Source organism: Hibiscus syriacus, unplaced genomic scaffold, assembly GCF_006381635.1.
Source record: "Hibiscus syriacus cultivar Baekdansim isolate YM2019G1 unplaced genomic scaffold, ASM638163v2 tig00109923_pilon, whole genome shotgun sequence".
NCBI classification, from domain to species: Eukaryota; Viridiplantae; Streptophyta; class Magnoliopsida; order Malvales; family Malvaceae; genus Hibiscus; species Hibiscus syriacus.
The window spans coordinates 244983-270447 of NW_024062529.1; the positions used below are offsets into that span (position 1 = coordinate 244983).

The 25465-nt window shown below is 35.4% G+C and overlaps 1 pseudogene; it reads left to right on the forward strand.

The window, feature by feature from the left end:
* The first annotated feature begins 17858 nt into the window (after nt 1-17858).
* Nucleotides 17859-25302, forward strand: LOC120210314 (annotated as a pseudogene).
* Nucleotides 25303-25465: the final 163 nt, after the last annotated feature.

Here is a 25465-nt window from a genome sequence, read left to right on the forward strand (position 1 = left end):
GTTCAAAATTATTTTCATCATTTGCCCATTCTCCAAATAAATGAAGGCTTAGGCGCTTAGCCAAAGGTGTCTTTCTTTGCTGGAGCAGTGTCTTAAATCAAGCAGTTCGTAAACCATTTGATTTAAGTGCCGACGGAGATGTCATTTCGTGGACCGCTTCGATGCATGCAAGTAGAATCCGTTGGGTTTGCAAGTGAACTGTTTGATCAAATGTCTGAAAGAAATGCAGTTTCATGGAGTGCAATGATTACTGGGTATGTGCGTTTGGGGATGTTTAAAGAGGTTTTTTGGAACTCTCTAATGATATGCGGTTTTGCGGTTTTCGTCCAAATCATGCTGGAATCGTGGGAGTCCTCACTGCTTGTGCATTTCTTTGGGAAGGAGACAGTTGAGAATGGTGTAATATTCTTTGTCCATTTAACAAGAGACAAAGCTAGAAGTATAGTAAAGGAGATGAACTTGAATCCATTTGTTGATCAATTCATTTGTAATATTCATTGTTCATATTTGTAATATTCAGACAGTATATAAGGAGTTGAAGAGAATATACAGTGTATATATTTGAAGATAATGCATTTAGCTTTTGCAAGCATTCATATCATCTATGTGCATATATTTGACCAAAGCCTGCATCCACATATATTCAGGAGATGGTTCCTTTTAAGAACAGTTTTGAATTGGTTGTGATAGAAAATGTGGAAAAAGAAATGCACACCTCGACCTAAAGAATAGAGAGGCAGCCAAATTCGTGGCACGTGGAGGAAGTTTGTCAAGTGTTTACAATGTCGTAGGTGACAAGTCTACTGTTCAAAGCTTTAATTGTCCGATTTATTCCACCCTTTAAAAGGTTTGAAACATATTCCAAGTTCCAACCTCTGCTTTTGATCTATTGGTTAAAGCGTTTACCTTTTAACTTGTATTGTGATTTGTGAGTTTAAATCTTAAAGATTTATTTGTTGTTTATGATATATGAATGTAGCACAGTGATTTATTAGTACTACGAGTGTACCGGGAATAGGGAGTAGGGACGGTGGGATGGATATTTGATCTGAATTCAATGAATTTCATCAATTCAATTCAATTAGTTTATTTCATCTATTATATATTTCAAGATAATTACAATAATACTTCTCTTTTGTATTTTTTACTGTAAACTTTAGGTCGAATCGAACACAAATTTTTACTTAAAAAATTGAATTAAATAAAATATCTCTAACCTAAATTCAATCGAATTAAATTTAAAACATTTCAAAAATTCTACCAATCTCATAATCATCTCTAATGAAATTCGAAAAACGTACTCATGCAAGGTGGTCACTATCTGTATAGGGAGCTACACTTATTCCTGGACCCCAGAGCTTTTAAGTTTATAGAAAATTGGAGTTTTTCTTTAAATTTGGAAAGGGAAACGAGACAAGGCTTCCAAGTGGACTTGGTATAATTCCATCAACCAAATTGCACATACCCTCAGACTTTTTTTAAATAAATTAATTAAATCTCTGACTTTTTACATTCAATTATTTTTTATTTTAAAATTTTATCAATTTATTCATTTGATCAACGTTCACCGTTAAATTTAACTATTCTTTTAGATCAATTAACGTCACATATCACGTTATCGTATTTTCGCATGATAATAATCTCTGGAAAAAGTTAGAACTCAACAATAAAAATTGATTAAATGGTTAAGAGTCTTTAGAATTGACACTGTCATTGGTAATCACCCTAGATTAATAAAAAAAATTAATTAAATGACTTCATTGATTTAATATAGCACAAATCAAGAAATCTCTGTAGTTAAGAGATTTGTTATTATCCCTTGAAGATTTGTGTTCGAGCATCACGTATGCAATGATATGAACCTTCATCGTCAAAGAATTGAGGATCTTTAAACATATACTACTTTATATTCACCCTCATTGAATGCCTTCATTGATTTAATATCTTATTTCGAGGACCTAATTGATTTACGTGATCTCAGAAAAAGGACTCGTGAATATGCTCACTCGAATAGTGTTAATTATTTAATGATGGATTAAAATAAAAGTTTATATATGCTAATGACCAAAGTGCAAACTTCCTAAAACTTTAGTTATCATTAGTGTGGCTTACCCTTAATATATATGTTATTTGGGATACTTAATACTTTTACCATGACGGAGACGAGAGGCATCGGAATCAGTGCTGCCCAATAAAATTAATTCCCATCCAAAGAGACATTGGATACTGCCAACTTGCTGATGGATCAAATGGGTGGTACCAAAAATTAGGACACATTGTCCTATTTAATGGGAGGAACCTACTACCTAGGAAGTAGGGACGCAATCGGTGCCAAAAGCCAGTAAACAAATGGATCGATAAGATACAAACTCATTTTTTTAATATACACGATCTTTAAATGTCTTTTTAATTAATATCGTATTAAAAATTAAGTTATCGTTTTTAATTATGAATTAATTAAGATTTTATTTTAAAAAATCATAATCAATTAAATCCTTTTAGTCGGGGAGGATTTTTCTTTTAGATTTTATATAAAAAATATAATTAATTAATTAAACTCGATTGTATTAATCTTTTTGTAAAATTTATATTTCAAGTTAGGTTGGATTTTTCTTTAAGACTGATTGAGTTTAGATTTGTGAAGAATCCGTCCTGATTTATATAATAAGTATATGCGGAAAAATAACGTATAAAGTATTATATTAAAATTTATTTTAATTTTATGATACTGAATCAATATTTTCTTTCGAAGGTGTTCTCTAATAGTCGTGAGACGTAAGAATAATGTGTGCAAAGTAACTTTAACAAGGTATGATTTTTAATTTCTAAAATTTTAATTGTCGTTAATCATATTAACTATAATTTCAAGGACATAAAATTGGAAAAAATGTAATATTATTTTTTTTATAAAAAAAAAATTTTATTTTATATTATAATATATAATAAAAATAAATTATAATTTTTATTTCTATATTTACTCGTTAACAGTTTACGGTTTACCCGCCCTTAAATAAACTTCCAATGTTGTTATTAAAGGGCAGGTTCAAGTGGACTTTGGTATAATTTACGGTGCAAATTGCATAAACTTTAAATTCACTTGTATCCATCAAAATTAATTAATTATGTTTATGACTTGACCTAGCATTAAAAAATAAGGATAAATTAAAGTTATGAACACAAGTCATTTTAGGTTATTTATCTGCTCAGTTGGTAGAGTACAAGGTTCTGAATCTTGAGTCGTGGATCGAGTCCACGGAGGTCATTTCATAATTCGGAGGTCTTCTACGGAAGTTGCCTCAATCTGATATTGGACAATCTACTATCTTACCTCCCCTTACCCCATTACATATGGAACAAGGGACATCCATTTATGTAGATAAACTCAATGAAGCATTCCGATTAATTGCCCAATAATAATTTTATTGAAATAATCATTACAAGTTGTCATCATTTAAAGAGGTAGTAGGTATGAAGTTTACATCAACAAATAAAAGCGAGATCATAGACTTTCTAGATTAGTGGGTTTCAACATCTTATCAAATATATTTTTAATAAAATATTAAAATTAATCACCAACATTCAATGTTTTAATGTTAACAGTTTGTTAGCCAACGATTTTCATCCACATATAATATTTTTACTCTAAAATAAAATGTTGAGGGACAAATACTCTAAAAAAAAGAACATAGTCAAACGTTAAAAATTATTTTTATATTATACCTATATTTTTTTAAAAGAATGTAATGACCTTGTAATAAATTATTTTACAATAATCCTTTGGCAGATTAATTTTAAAATATTACATCGATGAGAAATGTTAATCCCGTATTAGAAAAAGAAAAAGTTTGAAATTTATTAACGATAATGTTATATATTTTAAAAAGTTTGATTTAATCTCTTTAAAATTTATAAAATTATAATTAATTTCTTTAAAATACTGTACAATTATAAAATAATATATTAGTAAAATTATAATTTATTCCTAAAAATTATAATATCATTAATATTATTTTTTATTTTTGTCATCGATATTAAAAATTTAATGTTGACGTAAGTATGATATTTTTTATTTTTTGAATTTTCATGTTATTTATCTTTTTCGAGGGTTTTTTTGGCGTAAGGAGCTGGAACTGAAAAAAAAATCAACTACTTCTTGCACCATTTTAATTTATTTATTTTTATTTCTTTAATCCATGAATAAACTATCAAATTACGTAAAAGAATATAAATTAAACAAATTGTGACATTGAAAAGGACTGCATGCAGTCGGGTCAAAGAGTAATTAAGCGGGTGTCTGGTTCAAGGATTGTGGGATTTAGGATGAGAATCTCACATTCTCATGTTTGGTTGGTCGGGAATCTCATTCCCGGTAATTTTATTACCAATAATAGATTTTATGGGGTATATTACCGCGAATGTCATTACCTCTCTTCCCTTAGGTATTGTAACATTACCGGTATTTTGGACTAAATTTTTTTATTTTTTTCAAAAACATCATTCTTCTATCATTGAATAATAAAAATTATATGAATGTTAAATTATAAATTTATCCTTAAATTATTTTAGATTTACAAAAAAAATCTATAATTAAAATTTTATATGAAGTTCAGGGATTAATTTTTTTTTACCCTTTCATTAAACCTTTTTATATTTTTAATTTTGTAAAAAAAATATAAATATTATGAATTTAATTTTTTAAAAAAATATATAAATATTTTACAATTTGTAATATTATACAAATATATAATAAAGACAATTTGGTCAAATATACATTCCAATAATCTTTTATTCTTTTAACCAAACACGATAATCTTACATTTCTGCTAAACCAACCAAACACACAATACAACATTCCCAGTAATCATATTTCCTTATAATCTTTTATTCTCACTGGTAATCTTACATTCCATGAACCAAACGCACCATAAGAGAAGGAAAAAATCAACAATCAACCCCCGGAAGAAACGAATTTGTGCCACGTGCAGGAAATGTGTCAAAAGTTTAGCTCAACGAGACATAGTCGTAGGTGCAGGTTCAAATTGTTCAAAGGTTTAATTAATCAATTCCACCCTTCCGACTTTGGGCTAGAAAAATATGAAAACATAAAATAATCACTGAATAATAATACATTTTGATAATTATTTTATAGTAATTTAATAAAATGAAATTATTATTTTATAATAATTTAAAAAGTTTAAGGACTAGTTGTATAATGTACCCAAAAAAATTTCCCACTAATAGAGGGGATGAATACCAGGAGAATCTACAGATAATACTGTAACAGGTATGTTATGCCAAAACAAAGGCCTCCATAGCCATAGAGGGCACTGCCTGTTAGTTACAGCATTTCTCCATAGATTTTACTAATATACATTCTTCTACCAGGATCCCATTTCCAAAGAACTCACGGGAATCTATTTACATACCTTTAAGACTTCAGAAAGAAGAGAATTGTTTAGAAACTCAATATTTAAAAACATGATTTTTATTTAAGGCTAAGTTATGCCATTTACAATCCACACTATCTCCTTTTATCCACACAAGGAGACTATTACCACCTAAAAATATCTTACACAGAAATTACATTGGATTCCAGACAAAGTCTGGTGCTCACTAAAGTAATTAAAGCACTCCAGTACAATAATAATTAAAACACTCATTATATTATTAAAGTACTACACGATATGATACTGTAGTCAGTCGATTCATCTGAAGTGATATTTAGCTCAATGATTATGTCTTCTTTTTCCTGCTTTCTTCTGTAGCATTCCAACTGATACGCTTCATGCCATGCTTATGGGTCCATTTCCATCTTATCATTTTCTGGTGCTGGGACAGGATCTGTCTGCTGTGATAATGGATGTTCTGGTGGTTGTGATGACTCACCTCTTTTACTGGCAACACTATTGATCCACGGATATTCTTGAGACCATTCTGATGGATCTAGGACCATCTCTTTGAATGCTTTAAGGGCCTCCATTATTGATTTGTAATAGGGAGTCAGAAGTGAAGGGTCACTAGGCCAAGTGTCCCATGGTGCATCAACATCAGGAGGGGGCCAGACTTCAATTGGAATTTGTCTGTTTATCTGGCACAAGTATCTTTGAAGATCTCTGTATTGTTGATTGAGCTTTCTGACATCATCAGGGTAGATTCGATGTATCCAAGCTGTCGGTAATGTGCCAAGTTGCTTTGCAGCTCCATGTTGCAGGAAATAATGTGGTTTGTAGAAGACGATCAGGATATACTGTCCTAGAATTTTCTGTGCTTCTGTGTTCACCATTTCAAGCCATTGAGGTAGAGGATAGAACCATTCCAAAATGACAAAAAGATTTTTTAATTCAGGATGGATCATACATAACTCTGGTTGAGTTTTTCCTCTAATGGCTTTGTCAAGAAAATACTGAAGGTCTTCTAAGTGGAACTGGATGGCTACATGGTGTATATGTGTAAAATACCATAATAACCATTTTAACTCGTCTGGTACTTCAGTAAATTCAAAAGGAATTGGGTGAATAAATGGATAATCAGGATGAAGTCCACGAGGTTTGAGAAAAAGACCTCCATAGAACCTAAAAAGTTCTAACTGGTATTCAAAGATCATATCTCGGGCTTTGGAATGAAATGTTCTTCTATTACCAGTCTATAAACTTCAGGAGGAAATTCTGGGTTTAGATTTGGAGGAATGGAAAAAGCTTTTTCTGGTTGAGTCTTTGGTTTCTTTGGTGGTTTTGAAGAGGAGGAGGACGATGCTCTGTACATCATAGTTTTATGGATTTGGTTTTGTGGTGGTCTAGACAAAAGATCTGCAAGAACATTAGTTTTACCTTTGATGTGTTTGTAGTCGAAAGAATATTTTGAAAACCATTCTGCCCATCTGAGAAGTTAAGGATTTGGAATCACCTTTTGCTTGAACTTCAGCATCTGAGGGAATGATGACATATCCATTTCAACTAAGAAATGATATCCAATGAGATGGAATTCAAACTTAGTTATGCCTTTTTTTACTGTAATGATCTCCTTGAAAGTGGAGTGATAATGGATTTCTGCATCTGAAAATCTTCCACTTTTGTATCCTCAAACATACTACTTCTGATCTTTTTCTTCCAGTAGAATAGCTCCCCAGTATTTGTCACTAGTATCTGTCTGGAGTATCATTTTTCCATCTGAAGGGATCTGCAGTGGTGGTAATTGTTGAAGCTTTTCTTTGAGTACCTTCACCGCCTTAGTTTGAACGTCTTTCCATGGAGGAGGATCTTTTTTGAGCATTTTTCTCAGAGGATTAGTATACTTTGAGATTTTAGGAATGAAATCTCGTAAGTAGTTTACAATCCCCAAGAATTGCAAAATTTGTTTCTTTGTAAAATCCTTCTCTGGAATTTGAGCAATTCCTGAGCAATATGAGGTCCTGGATGATATTGTCCTTTTTTGAGATTCATCCCCATGAACTGGATCTCCTGTTGACAAATCTGCATCTTCTTTTCTGATAACATAATCCCGTATTGTAGAATAAGTTGTTTAAACTTTTCCAACAATTTGAGATGGGATTCTTCATCTGGACTATATAAAAGAATATCATCAATATAAATAAGAGCATTTTCCATAACAGGATGAAAGATTTTAATCATTGCCTTCTGGAACAGTGATGGGACAGTTTTGAGTCCAAATGGCATAACCTTCCACTGGTAGTGATGATTAGGAATGCAGAACCCCGTCTTGGGCCTGCCTGATGGGTTTATTCCCATTTGCTAAAAACCTGCTTTAAGATCAAATTTTGAAAAAATCTGGGCTCTGGCTAGGCTTGAGAATAGTGCATTTCTGTTGGGCAGTGGGAACTTATCATCTTATAGAAACTGATTAAGTGGCTGGTAATTTATGACCAACCTGAGCTTTCCTCGTGCTTGTTCTGACCTTTTGTTGACATAAAATGCTTCACATGCCCACTGTGAGTCTGATGGTTCAATCAATCCTTGTTGCAAGAGATCAACACATTCTGATTCTGCTAGCTTCTAGTGTTCAGGATTCATCCCTGAATGACTAGCTTTCGTTGGATTGATATCTTCATTCTTCTTGAAAGGTAGCTGGATAAAGAACTCCGAATTTCTCCATAATGGATGGTCACATTTGGATAGGAATTCCTCATGTGATTCTGCACAAGCTTTGACTTTGAGTTCTTCTATAGCTCCATTGATTCTTTGCTTAGTCTCCAATAAGTATAACCTGGAAATTTCCACAAATGGTTTAAACATTTGTTTATATTTAAGACCATTAGGTAGAATTCTCAAATGTTTTGCCTTGGTATATAGGTCAAAACCTACAACTAAATCTTTTCCAGGTAATTGTGAACCTAGAACTGTGGTTGTTACCGCACATCCTGGAAAGAATTGAATAGTTATAGGCTTGCTGATGAGGTGTGTGGCAAATGTCTGATCTGCTGCTGAATTGAAATATCTGGTATGAGGTTTCCACTATTCTGGGGGAAGGACTTCTGGATTCATGATTGTCTCTGCTGCTCCAGTGTCAATAAAAGCAATCACTGAGATAGGCTTTTCATATTTCCCCAGGTAGACAGTTGCTGGAACATGTGGTATAGGAACCGCTGAAACTATTGAGGAACTGATTTTGCTTTGAAACATAAAGATTCCCTCTGTTTCAGAAAACTCATCTTCTGAAGAATCTATAAGGTTTTGTATTGCAAAAAGAGTCTGATCAGTTGGTTCTTCATCAATAGAGAAAAGGGATTCAACATCATCATCTTCCCTTATCTTGATTCATGTTTTCTCCTGGATCTGCTGGATCATCTTGGAGCTCTTCTTGTTTTTGGGACAATTCTTTGCAAAATGTCATTTCTTTGTTGTTAAAGATGTCTGTGGATAGCATTATGTACCAACTCTGGGATTGAAGCTAAGATGGTATGTTTCAAGCTTGGTTCTGCTCCCAAAGCATAGAAAAGCTTTGTCATTATGCTGAAATATTTCTCCAGATCTTTCTTCTTGTAAGAGCAGCATTTTCTTTTGAAAAACTCTTTTCTTTTAAGAGTTTTGATATCATCTGGGTTTCCAAGAAAACAATTGTGCACTACTCTGATGACTGTTGCGAAATCCTGTTGAACAAGAAATTATATTTGATCTCCTTGGGGTATGGACATCCACCAATCTCTGAGAACTCCAGTGAATCTAGATACAAATTCTGTGAGGATATCATAGTTATTGTCACTGGTCATAGCCCATTTGATATGGATTGTTCTTGCAAATCCTGTAGGCAAGCAGATCTAGCATTATGGCTAGAAGGAAACTCTCACTCATCCTATAATCCTCACAAGAAGATGAACAAAAAGATAAAATCTTCTCACTCCGACCTATACCAGAGGTATATGCAAGAGATCCCTCTGTTGGACCCTTGGGAGAAGACAATGGAAAGTACCAATTCCTTGTTGATTATTCTTCCAAAATCCCTTCTATGAAAAATCAGAACCAAACCTTTCAACCATCTCCTCACCCAAAACCACCACCAAATTCAGGAATCCTTGTTCAACCATGTTACAAAAATATTCAGAAATGGATCAAAAAGAATCCTGAACCACACCCTCAACCAATTACTGCTGTATGTATGTTTCAACCTTCTGATCCTACTTATGATACAGAATTTCCTCCTTTGGAAGAATTCACCAAAACAAACTACAGACATACCCCAAAAATCCAAAATCTACTTGCTGGTGAAAATATCAGTGCTGCAGAAGCAACCCTCAATTGGCAAAGTAAAAATGCTTTAGCACAAAATTCAACCTTAAAGAAAATTGATTCAAAGATTTCACAGATGGATTCTAAACTCTCTCAAATATTGTCTAAGGTGGATGCCAACACCAAAATTGCCAATGAACTGATTGTTCTACTTCATAGGAGATTACAACAAGTCGAAAGGCAAACAACTTCTCCAGGGCAAGATTTATTTCTCCACTTTGAACAAAAGGAGAAAGAAATCCAAAAGCTGAAAGAACATATCAGAATCCTTGAAGAAACAGGACAAGTTCCTCAACCACAAAAAGAATATGAACATTTCTCTTTGTTTGGAAGAACAGGGCCGGAACCACAATCTTTCTTATATTCCCGTCAACCAAAGGTCATATAACACCTTCACAGGGATTATTTTTTCCCTCTCTCAGTGCTGAGAAGAAAAAGCCAACAACTTATGAACTCTACCAGCAAATCAAAAAACAAGAAGCTGAGAAGGAAAGAGAAAGAGATAAAGGGAAGAAAAAAAAAAAGATGATCCTTCCCCAAAATTCTCAAAGGCCTTGATGATCCAACAAGAACATCAGAATCCTTTGACTTCCTTTCTAAAGGAGTATCAAGAAGCTGTTATTCCAAAGATAGCTACTGTCAGCCATCAAGAAGCAACGTCTGAAGAAGTTTCTGATAATGAAAGTTCAGAAAGTTCATATGCCTCTTCAGATGATCTCATTATGGCCACTACAAATCAACCTGAAGAAAAATCAGATGTCTCTGAATCAGGAAGTCCAATGGATGCAGAAACCTCTACAGCCAGACAACCGTCTGCGGTAGGTGGAGGAAGATATGTGTTCACACTAGATGATATTCCTGTTTCCAGATGGTCTCAAATATTCTAAGAATTTCACTCTTGGATGGAAACCCAGAAGTTGACCAGAGACAGTAACTATGATATCCTCACAGAATTTGTATCTAGATTCACTGGAGTTCTCAGAGATCGGTGGATGTCCATACCCCAAGGAGATCAAATTTCTCGACATATTGGCTTTCAAAGCTGGGCTTACATAAATCTCTTCTCTATATGAAGTAATTATTCAGAAGATGAGAAAGTTCAACCTACTGAACTTCCTCTTGTAAATCCATATTTGCTTATAAGAAGTCCTCTTTCTCCCCTATTAAAAGTATAAAACTCTTATTCACTCCTCACCTAAGAGTGTAAAAGAGTATGTCCAATCCTCTCGTTTTGACAAACACTTTATTACTGGAAGTGCTACGGAACAGTTCGTGACATTGGAAATTCCTTCAGATTTTCCAGGAATATGGATGGAAGTTGGTTATTCCCATATCCATTTTGGAGTTATTCGTTTAGCTTTGAATTATCATGGCACAGAAGGCAAGCCAGTTGTGGCTAGGATTGCTCTACTTGACACAAGATATCTGAAGTACCAAGATGCTTGTATTGGTACAGTTGAAGCAACAATGAACAATGGTCTAGTTATGGTAACTTTATTCCCAAACTTTACCATGGCTCTTGCAGATCCGAATCTAATGGATGTTTTGAAGGTTCAAATCCATATAGTGGGAGCACCACAGATAAAATCTTCTATCATTGCTACCCTTCACTACCAGATTGTTTACAGAATCCAGGACCATGCTTTCAAATTCAATGGATCAGGTACAGGAGACTCTCTCCTTATCTCAGTTAACACTCAAGAACAACCACACTGTGTTCATGTTCCTAGACAGATTTCCTGAAAAAACTGATCCAGCTATTACCAGAAAGATGGGTGACAAATTATGAGTAGATTCATGAGAAGAATCAACCAATCAGATCCACCAACAACCAGATCCTTTCCAGAGAAGGTAGAGCTACGGAGATCAGATTCGACCACAGTCATTTAAAAGGTCCAGCAACACCATCAGTTTTCCCCACACAGCTGATGATGTTACCTACAGGTGATCCCAGGGAGGCTCATGATAAAGACGATCCAGATTGCTACTGTGATTTATGTAAGCCCAGCTTTGAAAGCCAATATGTCGAGAAATTTGATCCAGCAGGAAGGCCTATTTACATGCAGCGAGATCCAGTCATTGATCATAGCCCATTTGATATGGATTGTTCTTGCAAATCCTGTAGGCAAGCAGATCTAGCATCATGGCTAGAAGGAAACTCTCACTCATCCTATAATCCTCACAAGAAGATGAACAAAAAGAAAAAATCTTCTCACTCCGACCTATACCAGAGGTATATGCAAGGAGATCCCTCTGTTGGACCCTTGGGAGAAGACAATGGAAAGTACCAATTCCTTGTTGATTATTCTTCCAAAATCCCTTCTATGAAAAATCAGAACCAAACCTTTCAACCATCTCCTCACCCAAAACCACCACCAAATTCAGTAATCCTTGTTCAACCATGTTACAAAAAGATTCAGAAATGGATCAAAAAGAATCTAACCACACCCTCAACCAATTGCTGCTGTCTGTATGTTTCAACCTTCGATCCTACTTATGATACAAATTTCCTCCTTTGGAAGAATTCACCAAAACAAACTACAGACATACCCCAAAAATCCAAAATCCACTTGCTGGTGAAAATATCAGTGCTGCAGAAGCAACCCTCAATTGGCAAAGTGAAAATACTTTAGCAAAAAATTCAACCTTAAAGAAAATGATTCAAAGATTTCACAGATGGATTCTAAACTCTCTCAAATGGAGTCTAAGGTGGATGCCAACACCAAAATTGCCAATGAACTGATTGTTCTACTTCACAGGAGATTACAACAAGTCGAAAGGCAAACAGCTTCTCCAGGGCAAGATTTATTTCTCCACTTTGAACAAAAGGAGAAAGAAATCCAAAAGCTGAAAGAACATATCAGAATCCTTGAAGAAACATGACAAGTTCCTCAACAACAAAAAGAAGATGAATTTTTCTATTTGTTTGGAAGAACAGGGCCGGAACCACAATCTTTCTCTATATTTCCATCAACCAAAGGTCATACAATACCTTCACAGGGATTATTTTTCCCTCTTTCAGTGCTGAGAAGAAAAAGCCAACAACTTATGAACTCTACCAGCAAATCAAAAAACAAGAAGCTGAGAAGAAAAGATAAAGAGATAAAGGGAAGAAAAAAGAAGAAGAAGATGATCCTTCCCCAAAATTCTCAAAGGCCTTGATGATCCAACAAGAACAACAGAATCCTTTGACTTCCTTTCTAAAGAAGTATCAAGAAGCTGTTATTCCAAAGATAGCTGCTGTCAGCTATCAAGAAGCAACATCTGAAGAGGTTTCTGATAATGAAAGTTCAGAAAGTTCATATGCCTCTTCAGATGATCTCATTATGGCCACTACAAATCAACCTGAAGAAAAATCAGATGTCTCTGAATCAGGAAGTCCAATGGATGCAGAAACCTCTACAGCCAGACAACCGTCTGCGGTAGGTGGAGGAAGATATGTGTTCACACTAGATGATATTCTTGTTTCCAGATGGTCTCAAAGATTCCAAGAATTTCACTCTTGGATGGAAACCCAGAAGTTGACCAGAGACAGTAACTATGATATCCTCACTGAATTTGTATCTAGATTCACTAGAGTTCTCAGAGATTGGTGGATGCCCATACCCCAAGGAGATCAAATGCAATTTCTTGTTCAACAGGATTTCGCAACAGTCATCAGAGTAATGCATAATTGTTTTCTTGGAAACCCAGATGATATCAAAACTCTTAAAAGAAAAGAGTTTTTCAAAAGAAAATGCTGTTCTTACAAGAAGAAAGATCTGGAGACACATTTCAGCATAATGACAAAGCTTTTCTATGCTTTGGGAGCAGAACCAAGCTTGAAACATGGCATCTTAGCTTCAATCCCAGAGTTGGTACAGAATGCTATCCACAGACATCTTCAACAATAAAGAAAATATATTTTGCAGTTGACTGTTGGTGAAATACAACAAGAAACTTTTATTTCAGTTGAAGAACTTTGTGACAGAAAGAAGATAATTAAAGACTACATGACGGGAACCAGAGAGCTAGATCAGGCTTGCAAGGAGAAAGGTTTTACTATTAAGTGTAAACCATCTCAAACATGTCATTGTAAACCTCGTACCAGGGGCAAGAAGTATTCCAAAAAATATTCTCAATATCCATTCATTCCTAAAAAAGGGAAAAAGAAATGGAGATATTTGAGAAACAAGAAAGTCACAGGTGTAAAATCTTCAAAATGCTATGTTTGTGGTCAGAAAGGACATTTTGCAAAGAATTGTCCCAAAAACAAGAAGAGCTCCAAGATGATCCAGCAGATCTAGGAGAAAACAGGAATCAAGATAAGGGAAGATGATGATGTTGAATCCCTTTTCTCTATTGATGAAGAACCAACTGATCAGACTCTTTTTGCAATACAAAACCTTATAGATTCTTCAGAAGATGAGTTTTCTGAAACATAAGGAATCTTTATGTTTCAAAGCAAAATCAGTTCCTCAATAGTTTCAGCGGTTCCTATACCACATGTTCCAGCAACTGTCTACCTGGGGAAATATGAAAAGCCTATCTCAGTGATTGCTTTTATTGACACTGGAGCAGCGGAGACAATCATGAATCCAGAAGTCCTTCCCCCATAATGGTGGAAACCTCATACCAGATATTTCAATTCAGCAGCAGATCAGACATTTGCCACACACTCATCAGCAAGCATATAACTATTCAATTCTTTCCAGGATGTGCGGTAACAACCACAGTTCTAGGTTCACAATTACCTGGAAAAGATTTGGTTGTAGGTTTTAACCTATATACCAAGGCAAAACATTTGAGAATTCTACCTAATGGTCTTAAATATAAACAAATGTTTAAACCATTTGTGGAAATTTCCAGGTTATACTTATTGGAGACTAAGCAAAGAATCAATGGAGTTGTAGAAGAACTCAAAGTCAAAGCTTGTGCAGAATCACATGAGGAATTCCTATCCAAATGTGACCATCCATTATGGAGAAATTCGGAGTTCTTTATCCAGCTACCTTTCAAGAAGAATGAAGATATCAATCCAACGAAAGCTAGTCATTCAGGGATGAATCCTGAACACCAGAAGCTAGCAGAATCAGAATGTGTTGATCTCTTGCAACAAGGATTGATTGAACCATCAGACTCACAGTGGGCATGTGAAGCATTTTATGTCAACAAAAGGTCAGAACAAGCACGAGGAAAGCTCAGGTTGGTCATAAATTACCAGCCACTTAATCAGTTTCTACAAGATGATAAGTTCCCACTGCCCAACAGAAATGCACTATTCTTAAGCCTAGCCAGAGCCCAGATTTTTTCAAAATTTGATCTTAAATCAGGTTTTTGGCAAATGGGAATAAACCCATCAGACAGGCGCAAAACGGGGTTCTGCATTCCTAATCATCACTACCAGTGGAAGGTTATGCCATTTGGACTCAAAACTGCCCCATCACTGTTCCAGAAGGCAATGATTAAAATCTTTCAGCCTGTTATGGAAAATGATCTTATTTATATTGATGATATTCTTTTATATAGTCCAGATGAAGAATCCCATCTCAAATTGTTGGAAAAGTTTAAACAACTTGTTCTACAATACGGGATTATGTTATCAGAAAAGAAGATGCAGATTTGTCAACAGGAGATCTAGTTCCTGGGGATGAATCTCAAAAAAGGACAATATCAACCAGGACCTCATATTGCTCAGGAATTGCTCAAATTTCCAGAGAAGGATTTTACAAAGAAACAAATTTTGCAATTATTGGGGATTGTAAACTACTTACGAGATTTCATTCCTAAAATCTCAAAGTATACTAATCCTATGAGAAAAATGCTCAAAAAAGATCCTCCTCCATGGAAAGACGTTCAAACTAAGGCGGTGAAGGTACTCAAAGAAAAGCTTCAACAATTACCACCATTACAGATCCCTTCAGATGGAAAAATGATACTCCAGACAGATGCTAGTGACAAATACTGGGGAGCTGTTCAACTGGAAGAAAAAGATCAGAAGCGGTATGTTTGCGGATACAAAAGTGGAAGATTTTCAGATGCAGAAATCCATTATCACTCCACTTTCAAGGAGATCCTTGTAGTAAAAAAAGGCATAACTAAGTTTGAATTCCATCTCATTGGATATCATTTCTTAGTTGAAATGGATATGTCATCATTCCCTCAGATGCTAAAGTTCAAGCAAAAGGTGATTCCAAATCCTCAACTTCTCAGATGGGCAGAATGGTTTTCAAAATATTCATTCGACTGCAAACACATCAAAGGTAAAACTAATGTTCTTGCAGATCTTTTGTCTAGACCACCACAAAACCAAATCCATAAAATTATGATGTACAGAGCATCGTCCTCCTCCTCTTCAAAACCACCAAAGAAACCAAAGACTCAACCAGAAAAAGCTTTTTCCATTCCTCCAAATCTAAACCCAGAATTTCCTCCTGAAGTTTATAGACTGGTAATAGAAGGAACATTTCATTCCAAAGCCCGAGATATGATCTTTGAATACCAGTTAGAACTTTTTAGGTTCTATCGAGGTCTTTTTCTCAAACCTCATGGACTTCATCCTGATTATCCATTTATTCACCCAATTCCTTTTGAATTTACTGAAGTACCAGACGAGTTAAAATGGTTATTATGGTATTTTACACATATACACCATGTAGCCATCCAATTCCACTTAGAAGACCTTCAGTATTTTCTTGACAAAGCCATTAGAGGAAAAGCTCAACCAGAGTTATGTATGATCCATCCTGAACTAAAAAATCTTTTTGTCATTTTGGAATGGTTCTATCCTCTACCCCAATGGCTTGAAATGGTGAACACAGAAGCACAGAAAATTCCAGGATAATATATCCTGATCGTCTTCTACAAACCACATTATTTCCTGCAACATGGAGCTGCAAAGCAACTTGGCACATTACCCGACAGCTTGGATACATCGAATCTACCCTGATGATGTCAGAAACCTCAATCAACAATACAGAGATCTTCAAAGATACTTGTGCCAGATAAACAGACAAATTCCAATTGAAGTCTGGCCCCCTCCTAATGTTGATGCACCATGGGACACTTGGCCTAGTGACTCTTCACTTCTGACTCCATATTACAAATCAATAATGGAGGCCCTTAAAGCATTCAAAGAGATGGTCCTAGATCCATCAGAATGGTCTCAAGAATATCCGTGGATCAATAGTGTTGCCAGTAAAAGAGGTGAGTCATCACAACCACCAGAACATCCATTATCAAAACAGACAGATCCTGTCCCAGCACCAGAAAATGATAAGATGGAAATGGACCCAGAAGCATGGCATGAAGCGTATCAGTTGGAATGCTACAGAAGAAATCAGGAAAAGGAAGACAGAATCATTGAGCTAAATATCACTTCAGATGAATCGACTGACTACAGTAACATATCGCTGTAGTACTTTAATAATATAATGAGTGTTTTAATTATTATTGTACTGGAGTGCTTTAATTACTTTAGTGAGCACCAGACTTTGTCTGGAATCCAATGTAATTTCTGTGTAAGATATTTTTAGGTGGTAATAGTCTCCTTGTGTGGATAAAAGGAGATAGTGTGGATTGTAAATGGCAGAACTTAGCCTTAAATAAAAATCGTGTTTTTAAATCATGAGTTTCTAAACAATTCTCTTCTTCTTTCTGAAGTCTTAAAGGTATGTAAATAGATCTCCCGTGAGTTCTTTGGAAATGGGATCCTAGTAGAAGAATGTATATTAGTAAAATCTATGGAGAAATGCTGTAACTAACAGACAGTGCCTTCTATGGCTATAGAGGCCTTTGTTTTGGCATAGCATACCTGTTACAGTATTATCTGTAGATTCTCCCCTGGTATTCATCCCCTCTATTAGTGGTATCAGAGCATCGTCCTCCTCTTTAAAACCACTAAAGAAACCAAAGAGTCAACCAGAAACAGCATTTCTTCTACCATATCTTTTACTTTCTTGTCATAACCTTCCTAATTGATTAAGTATTCAAGAGCACTCTAATTAAGATTAACTATTGAATCAAAAGTCAACGCATGTTAATGTAAGTGGACTTTGATTAGTATCATTCCAGCCTGCAGCAATCATGTTTTACAACAACGCCACTTGAGTAGATCTTTAAGCTGTGGCTGGTGACGATAAGCAGCCGTACGCCCAAACCCGATAACCTTTCTGTGATGAAAGGAAAAACCATGACTTCAATGAAGCCACCGCTCTCTTCTTCAAACTGCTTGTTATACTTCTTCTTCTGGGTTGTTTTCTTTTTGTTCAGCCAATCCGTTAATGCCCAGAACGCAACCACCGTTCCTTCTGAAGGTACTTTATTTCTCCCTCCCTCCCTGTGTCTCGTCGGTCTTTGGCAGTTCTGGTTTGGACGGAGAGATGCGGTCGTGTTGAAGAATGGGTAAAAAAAATGAAAGAACACACGAATTTTAGGAGGGAATGGAGGTAGAAGAAGATGAACACTGTGTGAGAGAGAGTGGCAAAAGATAGAAACTCTTCTCATACTGATCAATCCCAGTTCACGGTCGAGTCTCGACCGGCTGCGGCTCTCCCCCAAACCAAAAAGAGTAAACCACCAACGGACAAACTTGTTCCGATCAATATATATACATATGGAACAATGAACTCGTAATTGATTATGGGGGAAAAGCGGTAGTGATTATGATCGGTTTTGACTTTGACGCAACTCTGGTACATGTTTGACAAAATGCCAATATCTATTTTAGTATGGAATGAATGATTAAATGGAAAATTGTTTCCTCTTCTCTGTTCAGTTATTTTTTATTTTTTATTTTTGGGATAACTGTAATCTCCTAATATGAATTTTTGTTTTCACCAACTATTTTATGAATGGGAAAACAGTGAGGGCATTGAACACAATCTTCCAAAGATGGAATATACAAGCACCGGATACATGGAACATCAGCGGAGAGCCATGCACTGGAACTGCTCTCACCACAAGTTTTTCTGTGTTTGAGGATCCTGCCAATAACCCTGGTATCAGATGTGATTGTTCTTTCAACGATAGCACTGTTTGCCACATCAGTAGCCTGTATGCTTCCTGCTCTATCACGCTTCTGCAATATTTTTTAAGCCATTACAATTATTATAGTATAGCAGTTAAAAATAAGCATATGGTTTTTAAGGTTTATAGGCAGCAAAAAAACTTCATTATCAATGGCCTTTGTGAGAAGTCTAATTATAATATCGTTTGTACTAATTCTTTTACATGCTTTTAAACACTTTTATCAGGAGGGTATTCGGTCTAGATATACGAGGAGTGATACCAGAGGAGCTTTTGGAATTTCCTTATCTGGATTTCTTGTAAGCATGCTCTTATTCTCACCTTTGATATTGATAAGCCAACAATCATTTTGTGATTTTCAATATTTTCCAAATGAATACAGATTTTAATATGGTTACAGTATGCTTTTAGTTATGGAAAATGATTAGTTTTTCAGTAACTGATTCTAATCGTTTATATTGTTTGGTGATGCAGGAAGATTGATAGAAACTTCTTCGCTGGTCCTTTGCCACCATTCCTTGGAAATTTGTCTAGATTAGGGTTACTGTGAGTACTCGATGTAATCTGATAAAAGCATTTCATTTTTGGTAGACATTATTTGTCTTTGTTGGTTTTCAGGCCTTAAGAAAAAGTTCTAAAATAACATTTTGAAGAATTAACAGCATCATAGAAATGCATAACATGTATAGGCTGCTTTTTTATGGTTCGACACTACCTAGTCTAATTGGTTTCTTCATGAACCTCCTAGTCCCATACATGTAATTGCTAATCTGATACTTCACTTTGACTCAATACGATTTTGGATTTGTATATGTGTTCGACGCTTTAATTTTTTAAAACTATTTTTCATATATTTAAAGAGTCCGTGGAGGATCATATTTCCATACCATGTCCGAGAAATGAAAAGTTGAACCAACATGAGAAGTAGGTTTAAATATGAGGTTATCTTAATTATCTTTGTAACCAATGACTAGAGGAACTCAAATTTAATCTAATTCCTTGTCCTGCGAGACGGCTAATTTGAAATGAAGGTGTATCAGTAAAGTGTCAAGTCCACTCTGCTTTATATATGACAGACAATGGTTCTTTTGACATACTGGAATAAGAAAGCATTATATTCCCTGATTTTTATGTATATTTTTCAATTTTTTCACTATTACTGTTTGTTAATTTCTTATATTCAAGAATACACCTTTCTTTGGATTATTATTTATTTATTTTACTTTGTATAGGTCAATTGCACAAAATAATATCACTGGACCCATTCCAAAGGAGCTTGCAAATTGCAAGAAGCTATATCTGCTGTAAGAATTGAAGGAACTCTCAACAAATTCTTTTTGTCACTATTATAAAGGATAAATTAGTTCTGTTGTTAAGCAAACATTTTCTCGGGTTTCTTTCATGTTTCTCAAAAAATTATGTCTGGATCAATATCATGCAGGTCTTTGGGTAATAATAATATCTCTGGTACACTTCCTCCAGAACTTGGTGATTTAGTCGAACTTGGAGAACTGTAAGTTCTAACTTTCTTTAGTTCTTTGTATGGGACGTATGTGATTGTGTTTACAGGTTACCCTTGAAATTAGAACAACATTTGGTTTATGAATTTGGCAGATACATTAACAGTTGTGGATTGAGTGGTGAGATTCCCTCAACATTTGCTAACCTTAAAGAACTGCGAACAGTGTATGAAAGACCCTTCCCGATGCTTATTACCTTTTCTCTCTTCGAGTCCTTCCAACCTTACCTTACCATAACAACGGTAAGCTCTGTTGAATTTCAGGTGGGCATCTGATAATGCATTCACAGGCAAAATACCCGACTTTTTTGGTAACTTGACAGCTTACGACATTGTATGTAATTCATCAAAAACATATCTTAATACAAGTTCTCTTCGAATCCAACATCAAGATGGATAGCTTTGCCTAGATTTTTCATCAGTTTGACTAGTCTGTCGAATGTTTATATAGGAGATTTGAAGGGAACTCTCTTGAAGGTCCAATACCATCCAGTCTTGGAAATTTAACCTCATTGACTTCTTTGTAAGTAGATATATCTTGCTTTCCTGATAGCTACCATTGAACTCTCTCCCTTTGTCCGCATGTTCATATACACACAATTGTTTTTTATGCTCGTATATCATGTAGGCGAATTGGGGATATATACAATGGGAGTTCTTCTCTCAATTTCATAACAAATCTAAAGAACTTGACCGACTTGTGAGTTAACTACACTTTCCTTGTATTCATCTGTTTTCATTTTTGGAAAAAGATAGAATATTTTTATCTAAATTTATGGGATTGGAATTAAGATATTTATTTTTCCTTTCTTTTCATTTCCTATAGGGTTCTGAGAAATGTCTTGCTTACTGGTAGTTTGCCTTCTGATATCACGGAATTACAATCTTTACAAAAGCTGTAAGTTTTATCTAAAATTTAACTGCTTCAGTAATTTACGATATTTGCTTGCCTCATGTTTCTAACTTCTTTTTGTTCCAGGGATTTGAGTTTCAACAACTTAACAGGTCAAATTCCAAGTGCTCTATTCAATATGAATTCTCTCAGATACTTGTAAGCAACAAAAAAAATAAAATGAAAACCATCCTCTTCCATGGTAGAAAATCTCCGCTTAAGACATGTAGTTTTCGCTTGACATTGGTCATCTCTTTCATGCTACTGAAATGGTCAGGTTTCTTGGAAATAACAGTCTATCAGGTTCCATTCCCAGCCAGAAGAGTGAAACTCTTCAAACCATGTAAGTCATTCTCACTAACTTATTTGATATGATGTTAGTTTGAAATGTCCACCATCTGATATTAACCATAGCCAGCATCTCCATTTAGTGAACGACCAAATAGAAAAAGCAGTTAAATTCTCCTGATTCTGGCAATATATTCATACTCCATACTTTCTGCTAATATACTTCTCTATGCAGAGATTTATCATACAATTTTCTATCAGGAAACTTGCCTTCTTGGGTGAACTCAGGCTTACAACTGTATGTATCTTAAACCAGTAAACTTCCTTCACTTACCTGTGCTTTCTAATTTTAACACCGCTTTGTAGCTTATGGCTCTTTTGGTGCTCAAGTGGAGCCTACTTTCTTATTGTTAATATCACACTGTAAAAAAGTAATCGGTTGCAAATCAATACCAATAAGAGCCAGTTTCATGGAATTTTATGTAGGAACCTTGTGGCCAACAACTTCACACTTAACAGCACAATCATAAGGTGAGTTATCATCTCTCAGCACCTGATTTTCCCTTCTCCTAAACTTTCTTGAAAGGATTCTTTTACCTATATGAAAAGAAATGCTTGCTATTTTCTTTGTTATGCAATGTATTCTTTTAATGTTCCTAATCAGAAAATTGTTTTGAAATTCCTCAGGCGTTACCAGGATTAGAATGCCTTCAAAGAAGCTTCCCATGCTTTAGAAATGCTCCACGATGTACTAGCTAAAACTTTGGAGCCATTATCTGTTGTTGAGATCTTAATTCAAAGATTTAATCAAGACCAATGCTTATCAATTTGCTAACGTATTTCAATGTCGTCATTGGCAGATGCAAACTTTTCAATCAAGTGTGGTGGAGGAGCGATGCTATATGATGGGATATCATTTGAGGCAGATAATAGCTCACTTGGCCCAGCAACATTTAATGTAACCAGTGCACGGAGATGGGCAGTTAGCAATGCAGGCTTGTTTGCAGAAGGACGAATTCAACAGTTTGTGCAAAACTTCTTAGGACAAGTGAGAGATACCAACAATCCGGCACTGTATCAGACTTCAAGGCTATCCCCTGGATCACTTAGATACTATGGCCTAGGCCTTCAGAATGGACCCTATACAGTAAGATTGTTCTTTGCGGAGACAGGCTTTCCAGAGCGTTCCTCACAGTCCTGGAGGAGTCTAGGAAGGCGTGTTTTTGATGTTTATATCCAGGTAATATTTCATTTGATGTAGAAATTATTACCATTATAAGCTGTATATAATTCATTCCATTCCTCCTGTTTGCTGTGTTTCTACGATCACAATTTAGTTCACATGATTTTACGCTAAGAAGTACATATTGCTATAATATCTCATCAATGCTTCATTAGGGAACCCGACGATTAAGGGATTTTGATATAGCAAACGAGGCTGGTGGTGTCAATAGAGCAATAACTAGGAACTTCACTACTAATGTAACTGAGAACCATCTTGAAGTTCACCTGTTTTGGGCTGGTAAGGGGACTACTGGCACACCCGAAGATGGTACTTATGGTCCAGCCATTTCAGCAATTAGTGTTGTTCCAAGTAAGACACCTTAAACACTTTTGAATCCCCATGTTATATATCCTTCATATGCTTATCTTCTGTTTTCTCTTTCTAATACATCTATTCTGTTCCTCAGATTTCATACCAACCGTCAGTGGAATACCACCAAGCAATCCTAAAGGGAAGAACCACACAGCATTAATTGCTGTGTTACAGTCCCAGTTGTGGCATTGGCTTTGATACTTTTATTTGTAATTGTTTATGTGAAAAGAAGGAGAGAAGATGACGATGAGGAGGGTAAGTGAGTTAGATTTATCATAAAATATTGTATGAGTATTCATCATATATCAGAAAAAAAGGTGCATCTTTTCATCTCTGTTCAATTTCAGTGGATTAGTTCATATGAAAAGACCCCATTACCAGAAAAAATCTTCTGCCTTTAAACGGGAATGCTTAGCAAAGTTCATAAAGATTTTTAAAGTAATATCTAATTATGATAATTGGATATATTAGAGAAGGTTTTTTTTATACGGGTTACTAATTGCCTTACTTGACTCTACAGTGCTTCTTGGCATCAGCCCTAGGCCAAACACATTTAGTTATTCAGAGTTAAAAGCTGCCACCGAAGACTTCAGTCCTTCACAGAAATTAGGAGAAGGGGGGTTTGGACCAGTGTACAAGGTAAACAATGTCTAACCTTTTTTAGCATGCTGACTTTCTTCCCATAGGATGATGAGATTACCGAGGGATAATGATTTATCACACAATTTTACTAAATCGTATTATGCTTTAGGGTACACTTTCTGATGGAAGAGTTGTAGCTGTGAAACAACTTTCAGTAGCATCAAACCAGGGGAAAGAACAATTTGTTACTGAGATAGCTACCATATCAGCAGTGCAACATCGTAATCTTGTCAAACTATATGGGTGCTGTATCGGAGGAAATAGGCGTCTTCTTGTTTATGAGTACCTTGTGAACAAAAGCCTTGATCAGGCACTTTGGGGTATGCGGACAACCTAATATACTAATTTTGATGCTCTTCATTCTTTGTTGATTAATGAACAATTGTATGAGACTTGTTGCACTAAAATGCAGGAAAAAATGTCCTGCATCTTGATTGGCCAACCCGCTTCAATATCTGCTTATCAACCGCAAGAGGGCTAGCTTATCTTCATGAGGAGTCTAGGCCAAGGATTGTTCATAGGGACGTCAAGGCAAGCAATATTTTGCTTGATGAAGAGCTCTGCCCAAAGATATCTGATTTTGGATTGGCAAAGCTTTATGATGACAAGAAAACACATGTCACTACTCGTGCTGCCGGAACCATGTAAGACCTTTCAACCTTTTTGTTCATGGGTTCAGCCTTAGTATCATGTAATTTCTATTCCCAAATTGCTAGATTTAGTAGTTTTATCACTGAACATATTCACCAATGCCATGTAATTATCTTGAAGTGGCTACCTGGCACCGGAGTATGCAATGCGTGGGCATCTTACAGAGAAAGTCGATGTTTTTGGCTTTGGTGTTGTTATTTTGGAGGTCATGAGTGGTAGACCAAACTCATATAATACCTTAGAAAATGACAGAATTTATCTTCTTGAATGGGTAATCCAGAAGCACGTCTTTCCCTTTTGCAGCACTATTTGTTTGAGAACATTATTAAATATGATTATTATTAATTTGTTCCTACAATGTCTCTAGGCATGGACATTGCATGAAAATAACCAACCATTGAGCCTGGTTGATCCAACATTAGCAGAGTTCGACGAAAATGAAGCTTTTCGAATGATAGGGGTGGCACTTTTATGCACTCAGGCATCACCATCAATGCGGCCGCCTATGTCCCGTGTCGTCGGTATGCTTGCAGGAAATATTGAAGTGAACAATGTTACAACAAAACCAAGTTATATAACTGACTGGGATTTCCAAGATATAACAGGCACCTTTGTGGATGAAGAAACACAAACATCCATTGCATCCGATCATAGCAACAGCGACATCAAGAGTAAGAACAAGACTATTTCTGGGGCGGATAATCAACCAATACTCTCCCCAAGAAATATTACAGAGTTCAAGGAGAGCATTGGAGAAGGAAGGTGAGAATTGTTTGTTCCATGCCTGCTATAATATCATATCAAAATGTCAGAAAACAGAGAATTTATGCTGTTTCTTCCACTCCCCCCACTTTGTTGTGCTAGAAACTATCATTTCTATACTGAGTTGTTTTGTAATATACGTATAACAATATTGTAAACTTCATCATATACTGAAATGTACAATAATGTCTATTTTTTTGTCTTTATAGATGTATTTTAAGATTAAAAGTCTCTTTTTGGCTCTTGTTTGTAAGCTAACAATTAAGTTTTTGAGAATGATAACAAATGTTTTGTTCATTAAAATACTTGGTAATTTGACATGTGAAGTTACATGCGAAAATTGGGTTGTTGTGGGAACCTTTGTACAT